This window comes from Dendrobates tinctorius, unplaced genomic scaffold, assembly GCF_039654945.1.
Source record: "Dendrobates tinctorius isolate UK_male_01 unplaced genomic scaffold, ASM3965494v1 ptg000211l, whole genome shotgun sequence".
In the NCBI taxonomy this organism is placed as follows: domain Eukaryota; kingdom Metazoa; phylum Chordata; class Amphibia; order Anura; family Dendrobatidae; genus Dendrobates; species Dendrobates tinctorius.
The window spans coordinates 5,405,883-5,422,726 of record NW_027361878.1 but is presented as its reverse complement, the minus strand read 5'-3'; the positions used below and the strand labels follow the sequence as shown (position 1 = coordinate 5,422,726).

The following is a 16,844-nucleotide window of genomic DNA, read 5'->3' as shown; positions in this document are numbered from 1 at the left end:
AAATCCCCCGCCCCACAGGCTGAGCCAATGAGCGTTGCCGTGCTGGATTTGAATCCCCTGCCAAGCCGCGCGGCACCGCTCATTGGCTCAGCCGGTGGGGCGGGGGATTACATACTTACCTGACCGGGAGGAGCGTTGTCGCGGCGCTTCTCTTCTCCCCAGAGACTGGGGCAGGAGTGCGGTGTCGGAATCGCGCATGCGCATAGCGCTATCCGGCGCCATTTTACTGAAGACACATTTGCAGTGTGCCTTCAGCAATATGGCGCCGGACAGCGTGGTATGGGCTTGACCGTATTCCGGCGCCACACTCCTCCCCTGGCCTCCAGCAGAACGTGACAGCGCTGGAGAAGAAAAAAGGTGGAAGAAAGGTGATTATAAATATATGTATATTTTTTTGTATGTGTGCAGTTTAATAGGGGTGAGAGGACCATACATATCAGGATGGGGGGGTGAGGGGTAGCATGCATACCAGGATAGGGGGGTGAGAGGACCATGCATACCAGGATAGGGGGGTGAGAGGACCATGCATATCAGGAAAGGGAGGTGAGAGGACCATGCATATCAGGAAAGGGGAGTGAGAGGACCATGCATACCAGAATAGGGGGATTCGGGGTCCATGCATATCAGGGTTGGGGGGTGAGAGGACCATGCATATGTGGCGCCCCTGAGGCTTCAGTCGCCACAGAGGTACTGCACCTTCTCCTAAGGTGTAGTGCCCCAACATCCAGGTAAGGTGGGAACTCCGGACCATGCTCCACACCTGTATTCCACACACAGGATAGTTCAGTGGGGCCACCTAACAGCTTCATGCTGGCGGTTAGCAGAGCACCCCTCGTGGAACCCTCCTTCGTAACACGAGATGTGCTGGGAGGCGGGTGGAGAGAGATGATGCAAAAGAGTGAGAAGAGTGAAAGTTAGTTAGTTAGTTGGTTAGAGGAGAGAGAAGATGGGTGTCTGAGAGACATGCTGCAGCAGGTCCCAGTGATCTGGGCTGCTGGCACGAGAAAGACCAGAGAAAGAGACTGATAAGATTGATAACCTAACCTTCCATAAGAGAGAGAGAACAGATCGGAACGAAGGAGAATAGAAGGACGGTGGGAAGCAGGTTGAGAAAGAGAGAGAACCCTTCCAGTCCAGAGAGTGCAAAGGCCGGGGCCCGGTCCCCGAGGTTGATTGGATGTCTATGTCCGGCAACAGACACCGGAGGAGTAGTGAGCCGCTAACGCCTTGCTCCCATCATAGACTTGGGACACAACAGCAACTGAATAGAGAGCCGGGACGCAGTGAGGAGTCCCCAAAGCAGGCTACAGCTGTCTGTCATACAAGTAAAGACTAGGAACACCTAGAGAGAGGCATTCCAGGGTAACTAAGTACTGGAGTGCTTCGCACCTAAAGGCGCATTGGAGGAGTCGTTCAGTAAGGTACATGTTGGCGGAGTGTGGAAGGGAGAATCCTATCCTGCCTGGAGGTTGGCTGGAGCCCTGACCTGGAGAACACAGTACGGAGGCAGGCAGTTGTGTGAACTGCAAACAGTGAGTAAAGCTTTGGAACCGCATACTCTGGTGTCCTCCAGTTATTCCAGCACCATTACACCTGGGTACCAGCCTCCATACCATTCTGCACCTCTCCTCATCCATTGCACCTACACTGCCCTGGGACTACAGCTCCACCAGTGGGGAGCTATACCATCTCTGCTGCACCACAGTATCGGTCCCAGCGGATCTGTATGCAGCGTTGGCTTACCATCTTACTTGCCAAACACCACGGGTGGCGTCACGATCTTAATCATATAAACTTTAACACCATTAACATCACCGCCATTGATATTGGGCGCCCAGGGCCACGGACCAGGTCACCACTGCTGTGACACATTCCTGCCTTGAAACCGGCCCGGTACCGAGTATCCCGCTGCCCTGGTTGTGCGAGGGCGACCCACATATCAGGATTGGGGTGAGAGGACCATGCATACCAGGATAGGGGGGTGAGGGGACCATGCATATCAGGATTGTGGGGTGAGGGGACCATGCATACCAGGATGTTATGATTGAGTCACCGTAGGAGGCAAAAACAGAAATGCTAGCTAAGTCCAGAAAACCAGAGAAGTTGGCAACTATCAGATTGCAGACCCCTGAACCTATCAACTCAACTAGCAGTAGCCGTGGGGGGCCCCCACGACGACCCAGACCCCTCGATCACAGTCGGAGAGATACACAGGCCCAAAGAAGGAAAGGGGAAATCTATCTGCCCCAGAGCAGACCCCAAAGCAACAGGCAGCCCCCCACATATAATGACGGTGAAGCAAGATGAAAACACTTACACAGACAGAAAGACAGACTGAGCAAAGACGGGGCCCAAAAACTACCTAGATAGGAACGGATAGGAAGGCTGCTGTCTCCAATCTGCCAAAACCCTATCAGAGACAAAAGCCAACAAGCTGATATAAAAATGGCCCTGAAGCAACTAAGCTTCAAAAACTAAATCAGCACTCAGGTACTTTCAGAAGACAGAGCTAACGGAACACTGCACACTCCAGAAGGGAGTGGCAGAATCCAAAAAGCAAGAAAAACAAAAGCAAATCTTAAATGCAAAAGGCAAAACAGAAAACTTAGCTTTAGGAGAGCAGGAATCAGACTGGTGTCCACAGAGAAGTCACCCGCAGGGAAGAAAGGGCGTAGGCTGCCTTAAATCCAGTCAGTGACTCCACTCAGCCAATCGTCTTCATTAGTCCCAGGTGCCTGATAATCAGGCTCACTACCTTCCTTCACTAGAATAGGGAGTTCACCAGGCCTCAGTGACGGAGGGGAAAATGAACTCACAACACCAGGATAAGGGGGTTCGGGGACCATGCATACCAGGATAGCTGGGTGAGAGGACTATGCATACCAGGATTGGGGGGTGAGAGGACCATGCCTACCAGGATAGGGGGTAAGAGGACCATGCATACCAGGATTAGGGGGTGAGAGGACCATGCATACCAGGATTGGGGGTGAGGGGACCATGCATACCAGGATACGGATGAGGGGGGACCATGCATATCAGGATTGGGGGGTGAGAGGACCATGCATACCAGGATAGGGGGTGAGAGGACCATGCATACCAGGATTGGGGGTGAGGGGACCATGCATACCAGGATACGGATGAGGGAGGACCATACATATCAGGATTGGGGGGTGAGGGGACCATGCATACCAGGATAGGGGGGTGATGGGACCATGCATACTAGGATTGGGGGGTGATGGGACCATGCATACCTGGATAGGGGGGTGAGAGGGCCATGCATACCAGGATAAGGGGGTGAGAGGACCATGCAGACCAGGATAGAGGGGTGAGAGGACTAGGAGACCAGGATGGAGGGTGAGAGGGCCATGCATACCAGGAAAGGGGGGTGAGGGTACCATGCATACCAGGATAGGGAGGTGAGAGGACCATGCATACCAGGATAGGGGGGAGAGAGGGCCATGCATACCAGGATAGGGGGGTGAGAGGGCCATGCATGCATTCAAATCCCGCGCGGCACCACTCATTGGCTCAGCCGGCGGGGTGCTCAGCTAATGAGCGGTGCCACGCGGCTTTAGCAGGGTATTCAAATCCCGAGTGGCACCGCTCATTAGCTCAGCCGGCGGGGTGGGGGATTCAAATCCCCCGCCAAAGCCACGTGGCATCGCTCATTGGCGGAGTCACCCGCCGGCGGATGTTCATTTCACAGCACTCCCGATGCAATAGCATTGGGCCTATTTCTAGTAAGATTATAAGAAGAATTAGAATTAAAATGTGACACAAATAAGAAATCTATATATATAAAACTAGCTTGAAGAGCCCGGCGCTGCCCGGGCATAGTAACTAACTGTGGTTAGTTATAACAAACTATAATTGTCCTCCATCCCATAGTCCCATGCCCATATACTCATAATACATATCCACCATCCCATAGTCCAGTGCCCATATACCCATCATACATATCCTCCATCCCATAGTCGAGTGCCCATATACTCATCACACATCCTCCATCCCATAGTCCCATGCCCATATACCCATCATACATATTCTCCATCCCATAGTCCCATGCTCATATGCCCATCATACATATTCGCCATCCCATAGTCGAGTGCCCATATAACCATCACACATCCTTCATCTCATAGTCCCATGTCCATATACCCATCATACATATCCTCCATCCCATAGTCCCATGCCCATATACCCATCATACATATCCGCTATCCCATAGTCCCGTGCCCATATACCCATCATACATATCCTCCATCCCATAGTCCAGTGCCCATATACCCATCACGCATCCTCCATCCCATAGTCCCGTGCCCATATACCCATATATCCATTATGACATCATCATCACCATGGCAACCGTTATGACATAACCGTCACCATTGCAACCTATTAAGACATCATCGTCACCATGGCAACCATTGTGACAGCATCTTCGCCATTGCAACCTATTATGACATTAGCATCGCCATGGCAACCATTATGACATCATAATGAGGGGCGGGGCTCGCAACCTATGATGACATCAGCGTCGCCATGGCAACCATTATGATATCATAATGAGGGACACGGCTTGATACACACACTTTTTCCCCATTTAGTAGATACGGGCAAAGTTGTTTGGTGAATTGGAATGCGCGGGGTTAAAATTTTGCCTCACAACATAGCCTATGATGCTCTCGGGGTCCAGACGTGTGACTGTGCCAAATTATCCCGGACACACACACACACACACACACACACACACACACACACACACACACACACACACATTGAGCTTTATATATTAGATTGAATGTGTGTGTGTGTATCATCAACCAATCACGAAGCATCTTTCATTTCACCAGTGCTGTTTAAAAGAAGCTGAGCTGTGATTGGTTGCTATGAGCAACAGTTTTCTCACTCCATGACAAAAACTCTGCAGACACTGACATGGTGGGAGAAATCTAGCATCCCCGGAAACATAAGCTCCCAGCCATTGTCTGCCCCCCAGAAAGCAGCAGAGAGCACATGACAGAAATGAATCTCCCCCTCCCGTGCCCATATACCCATCACACATCCTCCATCCCATAGGCACATCTTCCCTCTTAAAGGGATCTCCGGTATGGAAATTAGGGCAAATCCCTCAGCGCTCTGATTCTGACCCTAGACTTCTATTAATGGGATCATTGGTATGGAAGTCAGGGCAAATCCATCCAGTGCTTTGGTTCTGACCCCAGGCCTCTCTTAAAGGGATCCCCGGTATGGAAGTTAGGACCGTTCCACTCAGCGCTGTGGTTCTGAACCCAGGGTCTCTTAAAGGGATCTCCGGTATGGAAGTTAGGGCAATTCCACTAAGTGCTCTGGTTCTGACCCCAGGCTTCTATTAAAGGGATCATTGGTATGGAAGTCAGGGCAAATCCACCCAGCGCTTTGATTCTGACCCCAGGGCCTCCCTTAAAGGGATGCCCGGTATAAAAGTTAGGGCAATTCCACTCAGCATTCTGGTTCTGACCCCAGGCTCTCTTAAAGGGATCCCCGGTATGGAAGTCAGGGCAATTGCCTTCAAATGCTCTGGTACTGACCCAAGGCTCTCTTAAAGGGATCTCCTGTATGGAAGTCAGGGAAAATAAATCCACTCAGCGCTCTGGCTCTGATGCCAGGCTCTCTTAAAGGGATCCCCGGTATGGAAGTTAAGGCAATTCCACTCAGCACTGTGGTTCTGACCCCAGTCTCTCTTAAAGGGATTATGGGCATGGAAGTGAGGGCAATTCCACTCTGTGTTCTGATTCGGACCCCAGGCCCCTCTTAAAGGAATCCCCAGTATGGAAGTGTGGGCAAATCCACTTTGCACTTTGGTACTGACCCCAGGCCTCTCTTAAAGGGATCTCGGGTATGAAAGTTAGGGTAAATCCCTCAGCGCTCTAATTCTGACCCCAGGCTTCTATTAAAGGGATGATTGGTATGGAAGTCAGGGCAAATCCACTCAGCGCTCTGGTTCTGACCCCAGGCCTCTCTTAAAAGGATCCCTAGTATGGAAGATACGACCGTTCCACTCAGCGCTCTGGTTCTGACCCTAGGCTGACGGGATGATGTGGGATATTAGGGGTAGTAGCCCGGTGGCTCTGGCTGACGGAATGATGTGGGATATTATGGGTAGTAGTCCGGTGGCTCAGGCTGACGGGATGATGTGGGATATTAGGAGCAGTAGTCTGGCGGCTGTGACGGGATGATGTGGGATATTAGGGGTAGTAGTCCGGTAGCTCTGGCTGACGGGATGATGTGGGACATTAGTGGTAGTTGTCCAGTAGCTCTGGCTGACAGGATGATGTGGTATATTAGGGTTAGTAAAAACCCAAAAAGGAAAATTAGGACAAAAGAGCGGTAGATAAAATATAAGAATTTTATTGTTACAAAATTAATTATAAGAATGTAGTATATAATATAGCAATGTAAGAACAAGGGAATCAGCTAATTTGCCCTATTTTTCCTTTTTGGGTTTTTGCTGTAGCAACATGGATGGGCTTTTCTTTATTTAGCTTTTTGGGGGGTTTATTAGGGGTAGTAGTCCGGTGGCTTTGATGGGATGATGAGGGATATTAGGGGTAGTAGTCTTGTGGCTCTGGCTGATGTGGGATATTAGTGTTAGTAGTCTGGTGGCTCTGGCTGACAGGATGATGTGGGATGTTAGGGGTAGTAGTGCGGTGGCTCTGGCTGACGGAACGATGTGGGATATTAAGGGTAGTAGTCCGGTAGCTCTGACAGGATGATGTGGGATATTAGGGGTAGTAGTGCGGTGGCTCTGGCTGACGGGATGATGTGGGATATTAGGGGTAGTAGTCCGGTAGCTCTGGCTGACGGGATGATGTGGGATATTAGGGGTAGTAGTCCGGTGGCTCTGGCTGACGGGATGATGTGGGATATTATAGTGAATGTGGTTATGTGGAGTGGGCGGGGCTATACACTTAGCTTTATATATATAGATATAATCATTATAATTTGTTATAACTAACCGTAGTTAGTTACTATGCACGGGCAACGCCGGGCTCTTCAGCTAGTAATACATAAAAACCAAGTAAAAAGTAATAAATGCGCCATACACAACAAAATTAAAAAGTAAAAAAATATATATAACACATATAACAATATAGGCAGATAAGAAATAAGGATAAAAATTGAATAAAATATTATATCCAATAAAATGAGACTGCTAAATTACCTAAACATAAAACCAACCTAACAACGCATAGGTAGTCAGAGAAAAGGGACATAACTGTTGTTCTAATTAAGTTCTAATGGATGAAATGCATTAAGAGTCCAAATCCATTTTGTCTCATGCTGAGCAAGTTTACGGCTCACCTTACCACCCCTAATATTGGTGGTAATTAGAGTTGAGCGATACCAGCCGATACTTGAAAATATCGGATCGGAATGGATCGGCCGATCTTAAAAAAAAGTATCGGTATCGCCGATTCCGATACCGGGAACCAATGCAAGTCAATGGGGCCAAAATATCGGAATTAAAAAAAACCCTTTCTTTCCTTGTAGGTTAATTCTACATGAAGAAAAACAACTAAGAATAATGTAGAATGTATTGTGGGAGGGGGAGGAGACATTAAAGCCATAGAGTTTTAGCCCAATCAAAAGGAATAGCAGGAATTAGGAATTAAACTTTTTTTTTAAAGACGTTAGGAGTTACAAAGATATTGACTATGTTAGCCTCATTTATATTTTGCCAGACATGTATGTCTTCTTCTTCTTTCTTCTTCTTTCTTATTCTTCTTCCCTTTTTTACCTTCTTCTTCTTCTTCTTCTTATTCCTTTTTTTACATTCTTCTTCTTCTTCTTCCTTTTTTTACATTCTTCTACTTCCTTTTTTTACATTCTTCTACTTCTTCCTTTTTTTACATTCTTCTTCTTATTCCTTTTTTTACATTCTTCTTCTTCTTCCTTTTTTACATTCTTCTACTTCCTTTTTTTACATTCTTCTTCTTCCTTTTTTTACATTCTTCTTCTTATTCCTTTTTTTACATTCTTCTTCTTCTTCCTTTTTTAAATTCTTCTACTTCCTTTTTTTACATTCTTCTTCTTCTTCTTCCTTTTCTTACATTCTTCATATTCTTCTTATTCAACAATTATTATTCTACATATTCAACTTCTTCATCTTCTTCCTATTCTTCTTCATCATATTCTTGTTTGTGTCAGGCATTCCTGTAGTTGTTATCTAGAAAAGTTAGAAGTTTACACCTTCCGTTCTGCCTGTCACAAAAGATTTACAACAGGATTTGTCTGCGTTCAGTTTGGCCTGCAGCAGCAGGCCTTTTCCAGGGGCACCACGAGGAGGAACGGACTCACCCCCATACACTGCTTAGTCTTCTTCTGCTTATAAATAAGATAATATCATTTGCTCAGAGTATTAGTCTTATGCTTAATGTTCTTCTGCTTTGTTTTTTTTATGCTTCTTTGTCTTCTCTCTCTTGTTGTTCTGCATCTTGGTGGTTGTCTTCCTGTTCTTTGTCCTCTTGAACCAGCTGACGGTACTGGCACCCGGAGGGGCAGCAGAAGGAACAAGAGCCAATGGCACTACCGAGGACCAGCTGACGGTGCTGGAACCCGGTTACTAAGCAGGAGGTACCTGTGCTACAAAGCACTACCAAGGACCAGCAGACGTTGCCGGAACTCGGATACCGAGATGGAGGCACCTAGGCCAAAGGCTCTGACGAGAACCAGCTGACGGTGCTGGAACCCGCAGGGGTAGCATAAGCTGCAAGAGCAAATGGAAATAGCGAGGACCAGCTGACAGTGCTGGCACCCGGAGGGGCAGCAGAAGGAATAAGAGCCAATGGCACAACCGAGGACCAGCTGACGGTGCTGGAACCCGGTTACTAAGCAGGAGGTACCTGTGCTACAAAGCACTACCAAGGACCAGCAGACGTTGCCGGAACTCGGATACCGAGATGGAGGCACCTAGGCCAAAGGCTCTGACGAGAACCAGCTGACGGTGCTGGAACCCGGAGGGGTAGCATAAGCTGCAAGAGCAAATGGAAATAGCGAGGACCAGCTGACAGTGCTGGCACCCGGAGGGGCAGCAGAAGGAATAAGAGCCAATGGCACAACCGAGGACCAGCTGACGGTGCTGGAACCCGGTTACTAAGCAGGAGGTACCTGTGCTACAAAGCACTACCAAGGACCAGCAGACGTTGCCGGAACTCGGATACCGAGATGGAGGCACCTAGGCCAAAGGCTCTGACGAGAACCAGCTGACGGTGCTGGAACCCGGAGGGGTAGCATAAGCTGCAAGAGCAAATGGAAATAGCGAGGACCAGCTGACAGTGCTGGCAGCCGGAGGGGCAGCAGAAGGAATAAGAGCCAATGGCACAACCGAGGACCAGCTGACGGTGCTGGAACCCGGTTACTAAGCAGGAGGTACCTGTGCTACAAAGCACTACCAAGGACCAGCAGACGTTGCCGGAACTCGGATACCGAGATGGAGGCACCTAGGCCAAAGGCTCTGACGAGAACCAGCTGACGGTGCTGGAACCCGGAGGGGTATCAGAAGTTACCCCTGAAAAGCAAAGTTGGCATGCCGCAAGCTGGCCGCAGTTACCGAATCACACAGTCCTACAGGGGGTGCTTGTCCTACTGGCACTATGGAACAAGCCTTTCTTACCAGAACCCGCAGTCCACATAGGAAGCACCTAAACTGCTGGCACCCTAGCCTCGGCTAACCCAACCGCAACACGACATGGCAACTTGGGGTGGCAAACTGACATTGACACTTCCCGGAAACAGCAGGCAGGGCTGGAACCAAGCTGGGCAGGAGGGAGTACCCGTGCCAAAGTCAGTTATGAGCAGCAACTGGCGATGTTGGAGCCCAGGACAAGCACTTAGCAGGCTGAGGCCTGATGTGCTGTCAATTGGGAGGCAGCAGGACAGATTGCCATCAAAACAGCAGGGGAACAGCTGACGTTACTGAACCCCACAAACACAGGAGCTAGTGTTTTACTCTGTGAAGACGGCACTTCCGAGCAACAACTGGCTGTGTTGAAGCCCAGGGACAAGCACGGAGCAGGCTGAGGCTGCATTGAAGAAATTTTAAGATGGGTTGTAGACTACTAATTTGAACCAAGCTCCACTTAGGCCTGTGGCTTCACTGATTTTCGTATTTCCCCTGTCCTCCAACCCCGCCAGTTACAGCTCCGAAGTGGCGTCTGCACAATCCACACTTGTTCCTGTGTTACAGGTGTTCAGTCCGGTCAGTTAATCCCCTGATGTGTGTCCGGCAATGTCGCCTGCTCTGTCCACATTCCCATAATGGGAATGTGGACAGAGCAGGCGACATTGCCGGACACACATCAGGGGATTAACTGACCAGACTGAACACCTGTAACACAGGAACAAGTGTGGATTGTGCAGACGCCACTTTGGAGCTGTAACTGGCAGGGTTGGAGGACAGGGGAAATACGAGAGACAGTGGAGCCACAGGCCTAATTGGAGCACGGTTAAAAATCAGTAGTGGTACGACTGTGTAGGCAGCAGGAGACTTTGCCATCTACACAGCAGGGGATCAGCTGACGTTACTGAACCCCACTGAGACACGGGAGCAAGTGTCTCTTTCCGTGTGGACGGCACTTCCGAACTAGAACTGGCTGTGTTGGAGCCCAGGAAATAGGAGGGTGTAGGCAGAGGCCTACTGTATTTTGAATGAGGTGACAGCAGGAGAGACTGCCATCCACAAAGCAGGGGATCAGCTGACGTTACTGAACCCCACTGAGACACGGGAGCAAGTATCTCTTTCCGTGTGGACGGCACTTCCGAACTACAACTGGCTGTGTTGAAGCCCAGGAAATAGGAGGGTGTAGGCAGAGGCCTACTGTATTTTGAATGAGGTGACAGCAGGAGAGACTGCCATCCACACAGCAGGGGATCAGCTGACGTTACTGAACCCCACTGAGACACGGGAGCAAGTGTCTCTTTCCGTGTGGACGGCACTTCCGAACTACAACTGGCTGTGTTGAAGCCCAGGAAATAGGAGGGTGTAGGCAGAGGCCTACTGTATTTTGAATGAGGTGACAGCAGGAGAGACTGCCATCCACACAGCAGGGGATCAGCTGTTGTTACTGAACCCCACTGAGACACGGGAGCAAGTATCTCTTTCCGTGTGGACGGCACTTCCGAACTACAACTGGCTGTGTTGAAGCCCAGGAAATAGGAGGGTGTAGGCAGAGGCCTACTGTATTTTGAATGAGGTGACAGCAGGAGAGACTGCCATCCACACAGCAGGGGATCAGCTGACGTTACTGAACCCCACTGAGACACGGGAGCAAGTATCTCTTTCCGTGTGGACGGCACTTCCGAGCTACAACTGGCTGTGTTGAAGCCCAGGAAATAGGAGGGTGTAGGCAGAGGCCTACTGTATTTTGAATGAGGTGACAGCAGGAGAGACTGCCATCCACACAGCAGGGGATCAGCTGACGTTACTGAACCCCACTGAGACACGGGAGCAAGTGTCTCTTTCCGTGTGGACGGCACTTCCGAGCTACAACTGGCTGTGTTGAAGCCCAGGAAATAGGAGGGTGTAGGCAGAGGCCTACTGTATTTTGAATGAGGTGACAGCAGGAGAGACTGCCATCCACACAGCAGGGGATCAGCTGACGTTACTGAACCCCACTGAGACACGGGAGCAAGTATCTCTTTCCGTGTGGACGGCACTTCCGAGCTACAACTGGCTGAGTTGAAGCCCAGGAAATAGGAGGGTGTAGGCAGAGGCCTACTGTATTTTGAATGAGGTGACAGCAGGAGAGACTGCCATCCACAAAGCAGGGGATCAGCTGACGTTACTGAACCCCACTGAGACACGGGAGCAAGTGTCTCTTTCCGTGTGGACGGCACTTCCGAACTACAACTGGCTGTGTTGAAGCCCAGGAAATAGGAGGGTGTAGGCAGAGGCCTACTGTATTTTGAATGAGGTGACAGCAGGAGAGACTGCCATCCACACAGCAGGGGATCAGCTGACGTTACTGAACCCCACTGAGACACGGGAGCAAGTGTCTCTTTCCGTGTGGACGGCACTTCCGAACTACAACTGGCTGTGTTGAATCCCAGGAAATAGGAGGGTGTAGGCAGAGGCCTACTGTATTTTGAATGAGGTGACAGCAGGAGAGACTGCCATCCACACAGCAGGGGATCAGCTGACGTTACTGAACCCCACTGAGACACGGGAGCAAGTATCTCTTTCCGTGTGGACGGCACTTCCGAGCTACAACTGGCTGTGTTGAAGCCCAGGAAATAGGAGGGTGTAGGCAGAGGCCTACTGTATTTTGAATGAGGTGACAGCAGGAGAGACTGCCATCCACACAGCAGGGGATCAGCTGACGTTACTGAACCCCACTGAGACACGGGAGCAAGTGTCTCTTTCCGTGTGGACGGCACTTCCGAACTACAACTGGCTGTGTTGAAGCCCAGGAAATAGGAGGGTGTAGGCAGAGGCCTACTGTATTTTGAATGAGGTGACAGCAGGAGAGACTGCCATCCACACAGCAGGGGATCAGCTGACGTTACTGAACCCCACTGAGACACGGGAGCAAGTATCTCTTTCCGTGTGGACGGCACTTCCGAACTACAACTGGCTGTGTTGAAGCCCAGGAAATAGGAGGGTGTAGGCAGAGGCCTACTGTATTTTGAATGAGGTGACAGCAGGAGAGACTGCCATCCACAAAGCAGGGGATCAGCTGACGTTACTGAACCCCACTGAGACACGGGAGCAAGTATCTCTTTCCGTGTGGACGGCACTTCCGAGCTACAACTGGCTGAGTTGAAGCACAGGAAATAGGAGGGTGTAGGCAGAGGCCTACTGTCTTTGGAATGCGGAGACAGCAGGAGAGACTGCCATCTCCACAGCAGGGGATCAGCTGGCAATGATGAACCCCACTAACACTTGAACGAGTTTGGCTCTGTGGAGACGACACTTCTGAACAACAACTGACGCTGTTGGAGCCCAGGATTAGGCGTGGAGCAGGCTGGGGCCTACTGGATTTTGGCAGGTGAAGGCAGCAGGAGACTTGCCATCTCCACAGCAGGGGAACAGCTGGCAGTGCTGAACCCCACTAACACTTGAACGAATGTGTTTGGCTCTGTGGAGACGACACTTCTGAACACCAACTGACGCTGTTGGAGCCCAGGATTAGGCGAGGAGCAGGCTGGGGCCTACTGGATTTTGGCAGGTGAAGGCAGCAGGAGACTTGCCATCTCCACAGCAGGGGAACAGCTGGCAGTGCTGAACCCCACTAACACTTGAACGAATGTGTTTGGCTCTGTGGAGACGACACTTCTGAACACCAACTGACGCTGTTGGAGCCCAGGATTAGGCGAGGAGCAGGCTGGGGCCTACTGGATTTTGGCAGGTGAAGGCAGCAGGAGACTTGCCATCTCCACAGCAGGGGAACAGCTGGCAGTGCTGAACCCCACTAACACTTGAACGAATGTGTTTGGCTCTGTGGAGACGACACTTCTGAACAACAACTGACGCTGTTGGAGCCCAGGATTAGGCGAGGAGCAGGCTGGGGCCTACTGGATTTTGGCAGGTGAAGGCAGCAGGAGACTTGCCATCTCCACAGCAGGGGAACAGCTGGCAGTGCTGAACCCCACTAACACTTGAACGAATGTGTTTGGCTCTGTGGAGACGACACTTCTGAACAACAACTGACGCTGTTGGAGCCCAGGATTAGGCGAGGAGCAGGCTGGGGCCTACTGGATTTTGGCAGGTGAAGGCAGCAGGAGACTTGCCATCTCCACAGCAGGGGAACAGCTGGCAGTGCTGAACCCCACTAACACTTGAACGAATGTGTTTGGCTCTGTGGAGACGACACTTCTGAACACCAACTGACGCTGTTGGAGCCCAGGATTACGCATGCCGCATGCAGAGGCCAATGGGCAGCGGTTTTTATGGAGGTTGTGGACTACTACTGATTCTAACCATGCTCCACTTAGGCCTCTGGCTCCACTGTCTCTACTATTTACCCTGGCCTCCAACCCCGCCAGCTACATCTCTGAAGTGGCGTCAGCACAATCTACACTTGTTCCTGTGTTACTGGTGCTCAGTCCCGTCAGTTGATCCCCTGATGTTTGTCCGGCAAGTTCGCCAGCTCTGTCCTCATTCCCACTACTGGTTATGGGAATGTGGACAGAGCAGGAGACCTTGCCGGACACACATCAGGGGATAAACTGATGGGACTGAGCCACAGGAACACAGGAACAAGTGTAGATTGTGCTGACGCCACTTCAGAGATGTAGATGGCGGGGTTGGAGGTCAGGGGAAATAGTAGAGACAGTGGAGCCAGAGACCTAAGTTGGGCACGGTTAAAAATCAGTAGTGGTTTGAATGTTGATGGAGCTGGTGACTTTGCCGTCCACACAGCAGGGGATCAGCTGGCATTACTGAACCCCACTAACACAGGAGCTAGTGTGTTTCTCTGTGCAGACGACACATCTGAGCGACAACTGGCTGTGTTGAAGCACAGGGATTATAGTTCAGGTGGTAGAAAAATGAACACACCAGCAGACCTGGATACAGTTGCCAACCACTAATTTAGTCTGTAAGAGGAATGGCAAAGTCTTTGGAGATCCAGGCCTTGTTCATTTTCAGAAAAGTCAGCCGGTCAACATTATCGGAAGATAGTCGCGTGCGACGGTCTGTTAGTACACAACCTGCGGCACTAAAGACACGTTCCGATAATACACTGGCAGCAGGGCAAGCCAGCACCTCCAATGCATACTGGCTAAGCTCTGGCCATGTATCCAGCTTAGAGACCCAAAACTTGAAGGGGGAAGAGCCATCTGGGAGTACAGCGACAGGGCAAGACATGTAGTCTGACACCATCTGACGGAAGCGTTGCCTCCTGCTGACTCGAGGCGTTGATGATGGTGTAGACAATTGTGGTGGACACACAAAACTTTGCCACATTTGGGCCATAGTGGTCTTGCCTTGTGCTGCGGCGCTGCCTCTGCTCCCTCTTTGTGCAGAGTTTCCTCCACTGCCTCGACGCACAGAGCTGCTTTTTAAAGCACTAGCAACAATGCTGTCGGGTGGAATGGAAAACATTATGGACTGCACCAGTGACTCTTCGTACTCCCGCATTTTACGCTCCCGGTTCAACGTTGGTATGAGCCTTTGTACGCTGTCCCGGTAGCGAGGATCTAGGAGGGTGTACACCCAATAATCAGCCGAGACGAGAATGTGGGCGATGCGGCGGTCGTTTCTCAGGCACTGCAGCATGAAATCAACCATGTGCTGCAGACTCCCAACTGCCAAAGAACCGCTGTCCCCTGTTTGAGGCGTGACCTCGGCCTGCTCTGCATCACCCCACCCTCGCTGTACATACTGAGTAGAGGTTTGTGTACCTCCCTCCTCTGGAGAGATGTCTTCCTCCTCCATCGACTCCTCCTCATCCTCCTCACAAAGTGTCCCCTGCCTAGGCCTTTGTGAGGAAACACGTAGCGCAGACTGTCCAGAAGCAGATGGCATTTGGGACTCCTCATCCTCCACCTCTTCTGAAACCTCATCCCTTAGTGCTTGCAGTGTTTGTTGAAGCAGGCAGATAAGGGGGACAGTCATGCTGACTAGTGCATCATCTGCACTCGCCATCCGCTTGGATTCATCGAAGGCACGCAAAACGAGGCAGATGTCCTTCATAGAGGCCCACTCAATGGTGCTGAAGTGTGAACGGCGCACAGTGCGACTTGTTTGCGCCTGATGCAGCTGGTACTCCATGACTGCTGCCTGCTGCTCACACAACCGCTCCAACATATGTAACGTTGAATTCCACCGGGTGGGTAGGTCACATATGATGCGATGTTCCGGAAGGCCAAATCGTCGCTGCAGAGCAGCGAGGCGCGATCTTGCCGTGCTGGAACGTCGCAAGTGAGCGCACTCTATGCGGACCTTGTGCAACAGTGCAGCAAGATCCGGATAGTCCCTCAGAAAGCTCTGCACGACCAAGTTAAGAACATGTGCCAGACATGGGATGTGTGTGAGGTTGCCTAGGCCAAGAGCTGCCACCAGATTTCGGCCATTGTCACACACTACCAAGCCCGGCTGGAGATTCGCTGGCCCAAACCACACATCGCTCTCCAGCTTGATAGCATTCCAGAGCTCCTGCGCTGTGTGGCTTCGATTCCCCAAAGAAATTAATTTGAGTACAGCCTGTTGACGTTTGGCCACGGCTGTGCTTATATCGGTCGTAACAGGCTCCTGCTCTGCTGTTTCTGAGGAACTTGAGTAGGAGGAGTCTATGTGTACAGACTGGAGTCCTGCAATCCGTGGCGTTGGAAGAACACGTACAGCGCCACTCTCCAGATCCGTACCCGGCTCCACAACATTGACCCAGTGGGCAGTGAGGGAAAGGTATCGTCCCTGTCCATGGTTACTGGTCCACGCATCGGTGGTCAGGTGGACCTTGCTACTAACGGCGTTTAGTAGCGCATGTTTTATTTTGCCCTCAACATGTTTCTGCAGGGCAGGGACGGCTCGCCTGCTGAAATAAAAGCGGCTGGGCACGTTGGTTTGGGGGACTGCCAATGCCATTAAGTCCCGGAAGGTGTCAGTGTCCACCAGCCTGAATGACAGCATTTCAACTGCCAGAAGTTTGGCAATGCCAGCATTCAGAGACTGTGCTCGGGGATGGTTTGCCGAGTAAGGGCGCCTTTTATCCCATGCCTGTGCTACCGATGGCTGTGATGGATGGGAACGTGCTGCTATGGGTGTAATCTGACAGGGTCTCCGGACAACAGTGGCAGAGGTTCTTCCTTGGCGATCCTGTGAGGAAGCCGAACCAGCAGTGTGTGAGCTGGAGGAAGAGGGC

The 16,844-nt window shown here is 50.9% G+C and overlaps 1 protein-coding gene across 1 annotated transcript in view; it reads left to right on the top strand.

The window, feature by feature from the left end:
• The first annotated feature begins 255 nt into the window (after nucleotides 1–255).
• LOC141058204 (intestinal mucin-like protein) overlaps nucleotides 256–16,844 on the top strand; it is a 219,251-nt gene continuing 202,662 nt past the window's right edge. The window contains exon 1 of the mRNA XM_073554351.1: nucleotides 256–368. The gene's annotated coding sequence lies outside the window, so the exon portion shown is untranslated. The remainder of the gene's footprint in view (nucleotides 369–16,844) is intronic.